Here is a 10,780-nt window from a genome sequence, read left to right on the forward strand (position 1 = left end):
CCCTGGTATGACCACAACATCACAGGGCTGACCCTGGTCTGGCAGAGTTGATGCTGTGCAAGGTGTGAATATGCTGTCGGCTCTGCTGTCCCTGTGTGCTAGCGTGGTGCCACGCACGTAGGCAGGCATCGACTGTGATCCGAGTGGCATTGCCTTGCCGGTCTCCGGGGTGTGTGATCGGGCTGAGATATGCACTGGTGATGGTGAATAACAACCATTGCTGCAGGGGCTAGAAAACTTATTTTTATGGTTTTCTGGCTTTCTCTACAAGCTTGGCCAGGCTGGAAATTGAGAAGCTGATGTTTTCTGAGCTGTTCTCCTGGGCTTCAGGAAGTGGGGAGATGAGAGCTCCATTCAGTCCACCTGTTTTCAAATACCAGTGGAGTAGGGTTTGAAATAGGGCTTTAGCTTGGGGAAGATTTCATGCACATCGCCCTCCAGGGGCAACTTTGGGGCCAGGGAAGCGAGATGCTCGATACTTGGAGGGACACTGGATGCAGCCTTGCCTGTGCCTGCTGGAAAAGCACTGGGATGTGACACCCTGTGCTACAGGCGGCTGAGGAACAGGGCCTCGCACAAAGGTCTGTGAACCACCTCTGCACCACTAAATGCAGAGGTGGTTCACTACTATGCACTAAACCTCTCTGCCTTCAGAGCTTTGTGCGTGCTGTAGGTCACAAGGAGAAGCTGCAAAAATGAACAACGGTTCTTACAGATGCTGGAGATCATCCTGGTAGATCAACTTAATCAGCGCCTGTCCCAGCCCATACGCTCCTTGAGGACGAGATGAACAAGATGAAGACCATCAGTGCTGTGCAGTTCCTTAACAAATGCCCATCTCAACGACTCCCCGGCCAGGCTTGAGCAGCAGTCCCTGGTCACTAATCCATCCCCTCCAGCCGCCGGGGACTTGACAGCCCTGCCTACGCACAGGGGCGAGCAGACGGTGCAGCCGCAGTTCGAGTTTGGCGCTTCAGCCCAGTGTGCAGGTGATAAAGTACATCCTCTCCTGGCTTCAGCGCAGGAAAATGCATTTGCCTGATATGAAAGATATTTCAACTTAGCAAACTCTATCTAAAAATGAAGCCCATTATGGCAAAGAAAGAAAAAAAGTCTCTAATGTTTGTACTGCATCAAAATGAATGATGTCACGTGCCTGGACTGCCTTGGAAAGCACTGAATTGCCAAAAGATGGTGAACGTCTTCAATATTAAGTGAAAGGGACCAGAAGGAAGATGCTAAAACCTAGAGAAACTTTCCAGCTAATGCTTCTGTTGATGCATTTTTCTTTGAGGAGCATCCTCTGCTTTGATTTAAAGGTACCCTTATCACACTGGGGACCTGATAACGGTGCTGGTGGCCACTTGAGATCAATGCATGGATGTTACCATCCCATTTGCACTTTGAGCAGGTCTTCTAGCCCAGCAGCATGTGCCGAAGCTTTGACTTCAGCACCTGCATCTCTGCTCCGATCTCTCCGTCACTCACCCAGGATGAACTTGCAGCTGGGCATGGGCTCGGGCTCACCTATAACCTCGGTGCAGATGTAGCCAAGAGCCTGCTGACTCTGTATAACCTGAAATACTGAATCTCACGCAATTCCTGTGGGCAGCTGGAAAGGAACACACTGTGCTCCCGGCTTAAAGCTCCCCGTGATGCCCTTGCGCAGCGGTGGCTTTACCCTGGGCGATGTTTGATGTCCCTCCAGCTATTCCCACCATTGCTCAGTGTTATGAGCCAGGACACTGCTGTGCAAAGCCCTGCTGAAATACAGGACAGCTGGCAATGCCGAAAGCCACGGGTTCCAGGGTATGGATGCCAGCATACCCCAGCGGGTGTTAATTCCTTCTGTAGCAGCACAGGGGGCCTTCCAGGCCAGTTCACTGCTCAGTTAGGCTGAGATTAGACAAAGCTTAAATAACATGTGCTACTTATGGTAGTTTGACTCCAACTAGTCACATTGGAAGTTGTCACGGGAAGGTCTGGGCTCGCTCGGGCAGAAACAAAGCAGCAGCAGCAAAACACTCCTTCTCACCCAAATAACGGTTCTAACAAAGCGAAGTCCTGCCAGGAAGTTATCATCCCTTTTCTACAGCAAAGCCTCCCCAGCCTGGCCAAAAGGGAGAAGTGGTGTGCTAGAAGGAAGGACAAGCTCAAGAGAGTTATTTCTTAAAGATGTTCTTTTGGAACCCAAATCAGCCATTTTTCGCTTTTGTTTGCTCATGTTTCACAGTAGAGGTGGAATACAACATTTCCCTGGTTAAACATCAGTTCGCTTGTATTGCTTCAAGATTTCTAATAAAATTAGGGTCACAGTGACCCTGCAACTATTTTGCTGATATTCTGCTTGAGTTGTGGTGATTTAGCTGAGAGCAAACCCCTGAATATCCAAAATAATCCTTAATCTCACAAATCATGAATTGAACCTTCCACACCACCTTCTACCTGCTGTGATCCAACAAATTAAAATGTCTCAAACCTTTTTCCAGAATAACAAGGCCAATAAACTTCTGTGTCAAAGGCAAACCCCAGGCTCACAAGATGCTTTTAGAAACACATTTTTTTTCCCAGCTTATAAAAAAAATATTGAATGTTTGATGCTGAGGGGAAAACAGGGGAGGGTAGTTTATAGCGTAGACCCAGCCTAAGCATATAGGGGAGTAGGGATGTATGGCGGGAGGGGAGAAGCCTTAGGGGGACAGTGGCACACCTGAGCTGGTGTCACGTGGGTTGATGATGTGGCATAGCCCCATTTTTCACTCTCTCCTCAATACCACCACAACACCAGCTTTATTCTGTCATTCTTGTAAAATATTTAGTGATTATCTCCACAAATTTAGAAACAAGTTGGCTGATCCTGCAGATGAAAACTAGTTTAAAAATTAATTGAAATGTTTTAAAAATTAATAATTATTTCAGTTAATTAAAGTTGCAGCTTAACATTTTTTAAACTGTTAACAATTTGCTAGCTGCTACGCAGTTGCCATTGGAATAGAAAATGATGGGGACCGAGAGCTGGAAATATGTCGTCTTCATCATTTCACAGAGCAGATTTTTGGGCTCTTCTGCATTGTCTGCATTATTATTGACAGCATTACTGCACCTATCAAAAAATGGATCTATAACATTGTAATTTTGCTAGAATTCCTTTTGTTCCAGATAATTTAAAATGCTTTCTTGTTGTCCATAACACATTTGGATATGGATTTTTTTTTAATGGATACTTTTACTTCTCATATCCATTGTTCTTTATTTCATAGCATCTGATTTTTAGTCACAACCACTATCTTCCTCCCTTTCCTGATTTGTTACTTACTATCTGTAGCTTGGCTTGCTCTTCTTGCTTCCTCTTTTTTGCCAGGATTTGTTGTGATCTTTTCTTTGTGATCATCATAAATAGGCCTGTCAAGAAGGAACCGAAACAAAAGGCATTTATTTCTCTGAGAATTTGAGAAATTTCTGTTTTCTAAGGAATCAGTGAAGGGAACTATAAAAAAGTGCTGCGTGTGTGAGAATTGGCCAGCAGATTTTGCTGAGGACTTCTGCCTAGTTACTGCATCTGAATGGAATGGCTAATCCCCGGGGCCTCTCTTGCAGATGCAGAGCCCATCAGCAGGAGCTGCTGTGCACCCTGGCCTGATCTCAGCACCAAAAAGCACCTTAGTTTCCTAGCTCATGATCTACAGTAGTTATAAATTAATAAATCTGAATATATGTTACCCTGCAGAGGTGGATGCAGAACATCTCCCTGCCCAGAGCATCCCACGCAGCAGACCATGGCTGAAATGCTGTGGGGTGTGGAGGAGAACAGGGGGGCAAAATTAGAGTGTGCATTTCTTACTGTCCCACGGACCAGAAGGACACACCAGAAACTTTGCCCTGGTGTTGTGTAAGCCTGGCTGCCACAGTCCATATCTGCTCTGCCATGCCAGCAGCCCGTCTTTGCCATCACCGACTGCAGCATGCACCGAGGCTGCTCCCTGTGCTGGAGGGCTACTCTCATCTGCCATTCGATTTGTTTACATTGATTTTAGAGTAATGGCTTTTCATGAAATACATTTCGATTGAGAAAATAAATTATTTTCTCATTTGGGCGCAGGCAGGCAGCCGCTGCACCAGGTGCACGCTCCCCAGCCCTGCCGGCGTTGATTCCCCATTACAAGCACATCATCAGTGGGGCTTGGGCCGTGCAAGAATTTCCATTCAAATGCGAAGTATTCACAACTTTATGTATTTCACTTTTCATGCAGAAAATCTGCCTGTTTCTACTCAGCACAAGAGGAACTTTTGTTGGATTGTTTAACCTTGAGCAAACGATAGTTTAACTATTTTCAGGACGGTAGAATGAAAAATTACACTGCTGCCGTTATGCACCGCTGCTCCATGGCCGATGGTTTAAACCTGAACGTGGCAGAACTGCAGTCTGTAAGCAAAATATTTTTTTTTTTTCCCAGTGCTGCAGTGGAAAAGTGCTTTGAGTTCTGCTTCATTTTAGAAATGTGTTTTGAAGCTGTACCCTGTTGTTTTCTTTTTCCTGCCTGTGTTTGATGACCTGCCAACCTTCGGCTGGCACTGAGCACAACTCCACAAAGCATCAGATGGGAAACTGTCGCGTGGCCCTCGTCCCAGAGATGCCGCCTTCCTCTGTGGGTGAAGTTACATTGATGCTCGTCTGCTTGTAGGACTGGAGCTTTCCTGGAACATGAGATGAATTTTTAAAAATCATCTTCCTCAAAGGCTGTTCAAGAAATTAAACCATCATCTTGATTCTCTCCTTACAATAATGGAAGGTGAGCATGATGTACAGTGGAGAATCCCCTTACAAAAGCAGCTGGATGTCCCCTACAATAAGGAAGATCCTATGTTTCAACCTGAAATCCCATGTCTTGTATTAAAGGCAGACTCTCAGTTTCCAGTCTGGACTAGATATGCAGAAACATGTTCATGGAGACACCCTCATCCTCCTCTGACCTCAAATTAAAACTTGGCCCAGGTCACCCATTTCAGGAGTTTCCCGATGGATTCCTACGTGAAGCTTAAAAATCAGAAATAAAATTAAGAAAAGGAAACCATCCCCCTGGGGAGGTGTTGTAAGGCCAATGGGGCCCAAACCATCTTGCTGTATCTCCCAGCAGATGCTCTCCCTTAAGTTGTTCCGTTATCCTGCAGCCCATGCAAACCTGACAACACCACCCTGGGGGGAAGAAGTTTAGTTACGCAGGATATGAAGAAAGCATTTTTCTTCTTGCCTGTTTCAAATGTCCTGATCCGTAGTTTGATACCCCTAGTTTTTGTGCTGTGGGGGACTGTGAATAATCTCTCCTGTGCCGCTCCTCACCACACAGCCCATCACTCACACTTCTTCCAGGATAAAGAGTCTCAGTCTGTGTAATCTCTCCACCCGGAGAACCGTTCCCCAACCCTTATCTTTTCCACCTCTCTCTGTGGCTTTTCAAGTTTCTAGGTTTTTTTTCTGTCTTTTTTTTTTTTTCCTCCACCAGAGGTAACAGATTTGCAAACAGTATTTAAGTAGCAGGTGAATTATTGATCTGCACAATGACAAATTGATCTCTTCTGTTTTGTTTAACACTTTTCCCCTAAAAATTTCCACACTCAATTTACTTTTTAGGCTATCAGATCACTGAGGCGATGTTTTCGTCACACTACCTGCAACATGGGTATGCGAGGAAAAAGTTATCTTTCCTGAGTAATAGCTCATTTAAGTCTTATGACTGGTTCAAGTACAAATGGACTGTTTCACCTGTACACATGATTTTGTACATCTTGCTACTGAATTTCACTGTTGTTTTACTGTCCAGTTGCTCAGTATTGAGAGATCCTGCTATAGCTTTTCACCATCAACTCTGAATATTGAAAGACTGCCAGCAACTTCATCCCCTAAATGTTTTCCTTTCCTTCTCCAAGTCATCTCCTGATCTGGAGATGACACTCCACCACAGGTCCCTGGGTGCCTCTCTTGGCACTTTTATTCCACTGCAAAAATCTGCTAATTTATTCCTAATTTGTGTTTCATATGCTTTGCAGTTATTAGACAGAAGAGGGCTTTCTCTTTTACACTACAGTGGTTTAATTTCTTTAAGAACATCTGATGAAGACAATTTTTCAGAGCTTTTGCTGAATGTACCTCCTGCTCTGCAAGCTCACCAGCTCTCCAAGGGCTCGCGGTGCACCACTTCCTTCTGCAAAACCTGCACCAACTCTTTCGCACTATTTCATATTTATTCTTGTGCCTACTGACATCTTTGTTGTATTTTTCTGACTGTTTGCCCAGCACAGAGATCTGCTGGGCAACCCTCTGGATTGTTGGTGCAGCCGTTTTAAATATCATTGCAGTTGCCACCTTCGGCTCCTTTGGTACCACGGTTATTTTAAACAGTCCCTTGTGCACCACCGCTAAATGGCTGTTTCATATGAGACAACCTTTGGGCTCTGGGGTGAATGCCATCTGCTCCTTTTGATACTCTTAATTTCCCCAGTTTGCTCCCAAACCTCTTGCAATGACAGCTGATTTCGGGATGGGTCCTCCATGGTGGGAAGAGCCTCGGGGGGCTCCACAGCTGCTGAGGGGTTTGAGAAAAAGGGTCTTTTGTTAGATTTTTACACCTTAGAAAGCTGCTCATCAAAAAAAATGTTCATCTCCTTTGTCATAGTTTTACACTTAATTTGTCATCTCACGCTCTTTATTTTCCTCATTTGAACATGACTTCTACTTTTTGAAGGATACTCTTTTACCTCTGACAGACTCCTTTAGTCGGTTCTTTAATGAGAACAGCTAATTTTTTGCCCTTTTAAAGTCTCTTTTGATAATTGTATAGATTTGCTCTCATCATCTAATAGAAGATCTTTAAATGATGTCTATGTCCCCTGGAAAAATTTTACCCTTTTGGTGGCTGCTTTTAATTTCTTTCTAACAAGCCTCTCTACTTTTATGTGGATAGCCTTTTTGAAATGAAGTCGCAGTGAACTTCTTCAGTTTTATTTTTAAATTCCTACAATGTTACTGAGTTTAAGTACGTTGCAGACACTTTTATAGAGGGACTCTTCAACAATAATATTTTAAATTAGCCCTGTGGCCTGCTCAGGATTAAATCCAGTGTTGTGTCTCCTAGCTGTCCTGAGAAGGAGTTCTCTTCTGTGTTGTCTCCAGATATCTGTCCATTTCTCTGTGGGAGTATCCCCCCAGTATTGGGCTGGTTTCCACCCCCTTGGCTCCTCCATCTTCCTGCTGGCTATTATGGCTAAAAGTCATCTGGTCAGGTGGGTGATGATGTAGCCTCAACCTTTTGCATTGAAGTTGAATTTAAACCCACAGGGAGTCTATTATTTTCTAACATTTATTGCTCATTATCTTCTTCTGCACTAATTAATATCCAGCCTGCTCCTCCACTTGCCCCACTGGTGCAAATGCTTTCTGTCCTGGTCTGATGTGCCTGTTACGCCAATGCTCTCATGGTTCAGGGCCTGTGGCCACCGTGAAGGTGACCCTATCCCTCCGATTTTCACGTAAAACCCATGGGCTGGCATAAAACCTCAGTAGTGTCCCACACTGACTTTCTTAGCTGGAAAGGGACATCCAGGATATTCTTTTCCCAAAATAAAGGTCTGGGAGAGTTGCCCACTTCAGTTGGAACTGTTGCTCCTAGAGACGGGCATGTCCATGATCCTACAGCTTTACCTGGATTCATATGTGATGCCAAATAAATCTACATGAAAAAAAAATACAAAATAGTATGTTTCATTCTAACAATGGGAGGCTTATATTACTAATTACAAAGTTTAAAAGAGGGTTGCTAACCCCCCCCCCACCCCCCTGCCAAAACCTCACAGCTCTTCCTAAGGAAGAAGGCTACTTTGACATTTGTGGTGTTTTACTTCAACTCCTGAAGATGTGCCCCAAACCTGAGAACTGGGGAATCCCCCAGCTGGCACATGTTGAAGACCTGTCCCCCAGCACGCCCCGGACCATGGCTCGATTATCTGGCCTTTCTGTTTGATCCCAAATGGTAGGCCATGTGCCCAGCTGCGTCCTGGACAGCTGTCTCCCCAAGGCATATAGTTGGGCAAGATTGGCACAACCTCCCATGCTTGTTAAGTCAGCCCCATCACTTTCTTTCCAAGCTCTCCCGTCTCTGCATCCCCACAGCTGAGTACCCAGCTGCCCTGGTCCTGTCCCACCATCCCTCCTCCCATCACACGCTGGTCACCTAGGTGTGAAGGTCCTCCTGACCACCACCTCTGTCCCTTCTTACTGATCCTTGCGTAGCCTGGGAGCTCTTGGGGCAGACACACCCTGATCCCTTTGCTCCTGGCAGATCCAGTGTGCAAAAAAACCCAAGTGTGTTCAGACCTGCCTGTTTTCCCAACTCCTCCCGCCAGCATTTCCAAGAGGAATCACTCCTTCCCCTAGCTGCAGCGGGATGGGAGCTGGGGGAAGGTGGCAGGGAGTTAGTTAAGCCATCTGGTGCTTTTCCCTCCACCTCCGGCTGGTTCCAAGCTCCCTGCTGATATTAACAGTGCAGTGAAGCTTCCCATCAGTACAAGTGCCAGCCCCTTGTTCAATTACACACCAGCTTTCCAGACAGCAGCACTGCAAAGGGCAGCATGGAAATCGATGGATCCCCGTACACCTTTGCCTTTGGACTGTGTTTTCTTGAAGCGCAGGAAGGAGGAGCAGGGAAGCAGGGTGGGAAGGTGGGGAAACAGGAGGGGGTGCAGGGTGCAGACGTGGCTGCTGCCGCCAGCCCCGTTGATCCTGGTAGCCGGGAAAACCCCGATGGTGAGCTGAGCAGTTGGAAGTGCTGAGCCCAGGTGCACAGGCACGGACCCAGACAGCAGCTCCCATGGATGAACCCTGCAGAGCTGCCTCCCGTAGACACCATCCCATCACGCAGAGGGCAGCAGTAGGGAGCAGAGGGAGTTGGGGAGGATGAGACACTACCCCAACCTCTCCTGAAACAGCAGCTATGGGCCACCTAAATGCTCTGAGGTGGTCTCACCTTTCTAGAATGTCTGTGAAGTTGTCCTGGTGGTGGGTCCAGGTTTCTCCTCTCCTCCAGCCACGGTTCTTGGGCTGGGACCTCTTCTGTGGCAACCTAAACTTGTGCAGACACCTGCGTGCCGCTCCTCTCCTGCAGCCCCTGACCACGTCTCCCCAGGTCTCCCACATCACCCCGGTGAGCTGAGGCTGTGGCCGAGCACCGTGGAGGAGCAATGCATCCCAGCCTGTAGCTTTTGCTGGGTGCTGGCTCCAGGGCCTCATCCCACTGCATCACACTGGGCAGCTAAAGAGCCTGAGCCTGTTTGTAGGCTGGACCCTCTCACCAGACTGACTTTGTATTTTTTGTTGAAATAAGTGTTATTCCAGAACAGTGAGGCAATTTTAAAAAGCAATTAAAAGCCTCAGGTTGTACCTGAGTAGAAAAAGTAAATTAAAATTGTCCAAACATGTTTTTGACATTTTCTAATTAAAAACCAGACCCCTCCTCCCCACTTCTCAGTTCACAAAATTTAAACCAGGGCTGCCATTTTAAGGGAATATTAAAAAAAACCCAAAATGCAACTTTGTAAAAGATAAGTGTTTTTCAGGTTTCTTTTTGGATTGCAACTTGGCATCATACTCAGTGACCAGAAATATTGTCTGCAAAGGCTGCTATGGCCCCTCACATCCCACCTGCCGTAGAGGAGCCAGGAGCGTGTGACGACAGGAGGGAAGGTTGTGAAAATCCAAGTACCTTTCCCTTTCCCGTGTTTTAGGCTGAAAGCAAGATTATTTCCAGCTCTTGTCATTTCCTCTGAGCTTTTTATCACAGCTAAAAACTGCCAGGAACATTCAACAAGGGGGGGGAGAGGAGGAAAGGGAAACCCAGCAGCAGAAGCTGCAGGCACTTCTCCGAGGCCAACCGACAGGATCCACCATCCACCCTGGCTAGCTCTGCCTGAAAACATTTGTAAAGCAAGTCTGCTCTCCATTAAGATGGTGGGGAAAGCCTTGTTCATGCCAAAAAAATTTGTCCCAGCAAGGTCTGAAGTAGATACACTTAGCTTTAAACTGAAAAGCAGCGCTGGCGGGGTTGACTTTGCTTATATCATGGGAGCAGTGCAGCCAGCATCAGAGGGAACAGAGCAGCTGCACAGGCCCCGCTGGTTTCTCATGTTTTCTGTGATCTCTTAGCAAACTGGTAGCAAGCCACACTGCCCCATTTCTAAAAAAAACCGAAACCCCTGCAAATCCTCAACATCACCCCTAAATAAATCCAGGCTTGCAAGAACTGGCAAGTTTCCCTCCAGGTGAGTGTGGACATTTCGCAGGCATTTCAATTTTCCCTTTTAAAATACACAGCCTGCTTATTCATTCAGAGCTGTCACAGTTTCATTTCTTCCCTGTTCATGCCTTGAGCATCACTTCTCTTCCCCTGTATCCAGAGCCTTAAATGCCACCAAACGCAGCTCCCGTTGGACAGCGTACCTGGTTGTTGCGGTGCAGTGACGTGCTTGTCTCGTACAGCTACAGCCGTGTGTTTGCTTGTCTCCGTGCAATCTCATCCTGGAGGCTCCAGAGGATTCTGTTTGCACTGCACAGGCTCAGACCCTGGGCTTTAGGGATAAGCCAGATTTTCTTCTGATTAAAGACTTCTGAAAGATTAAAGATACGCAGCCAGGGCCCAAGTCAAAGCTGCAAAGCAAAGATCATCCTGCAACTTTTCAGTGTGCAATTTGATTTTTTTTTTTTGGTCTGTTCTCCTGCATTTTTAAACATGTA

The 10,780-nt window shown here is 46.4% G+C and overlaps 1 long non-coding RNA gene across 1 annotated transcript; it reads right to left on the minus strand.

The window, feature by feature from the left end:
* Positions 1 to 3,331: 3,331 nt before the first annotated feature.
* On the minus strand, positions 3,332 to 10,550 carry LOC128134342 (uncharacterized). Its single transcript, XR_008232724.1, has 3 exons — positions 9,018 to 10,550; positions 7,573 to 7,724; positions 3,332 to 3,402 (listed from the first exon to the last, which is right to left on the minus strand). It is a non-coding gene; the product is annotated as an uncharacterized LOC128134342 (long non-coding RNA).
* Between the last annotated feature and the right edge of the window lie 230 nt (positions 10,551 to 10,780).

The sequence above is a fragment of the Harpia harpyja genome, chromosome 20 (genome assembly GCF_026419915.1).
Source record: "Harpia harpyja isolate bHarHar1 chromosome 20, bHarHar1 primary haplotype, whole genome shotgun sequence".
NCBI lineage: Eukaryota > Metazoa > Chordata > Aves > Accipitriformes > Accipitridae > Harpia > Harpia harpyja.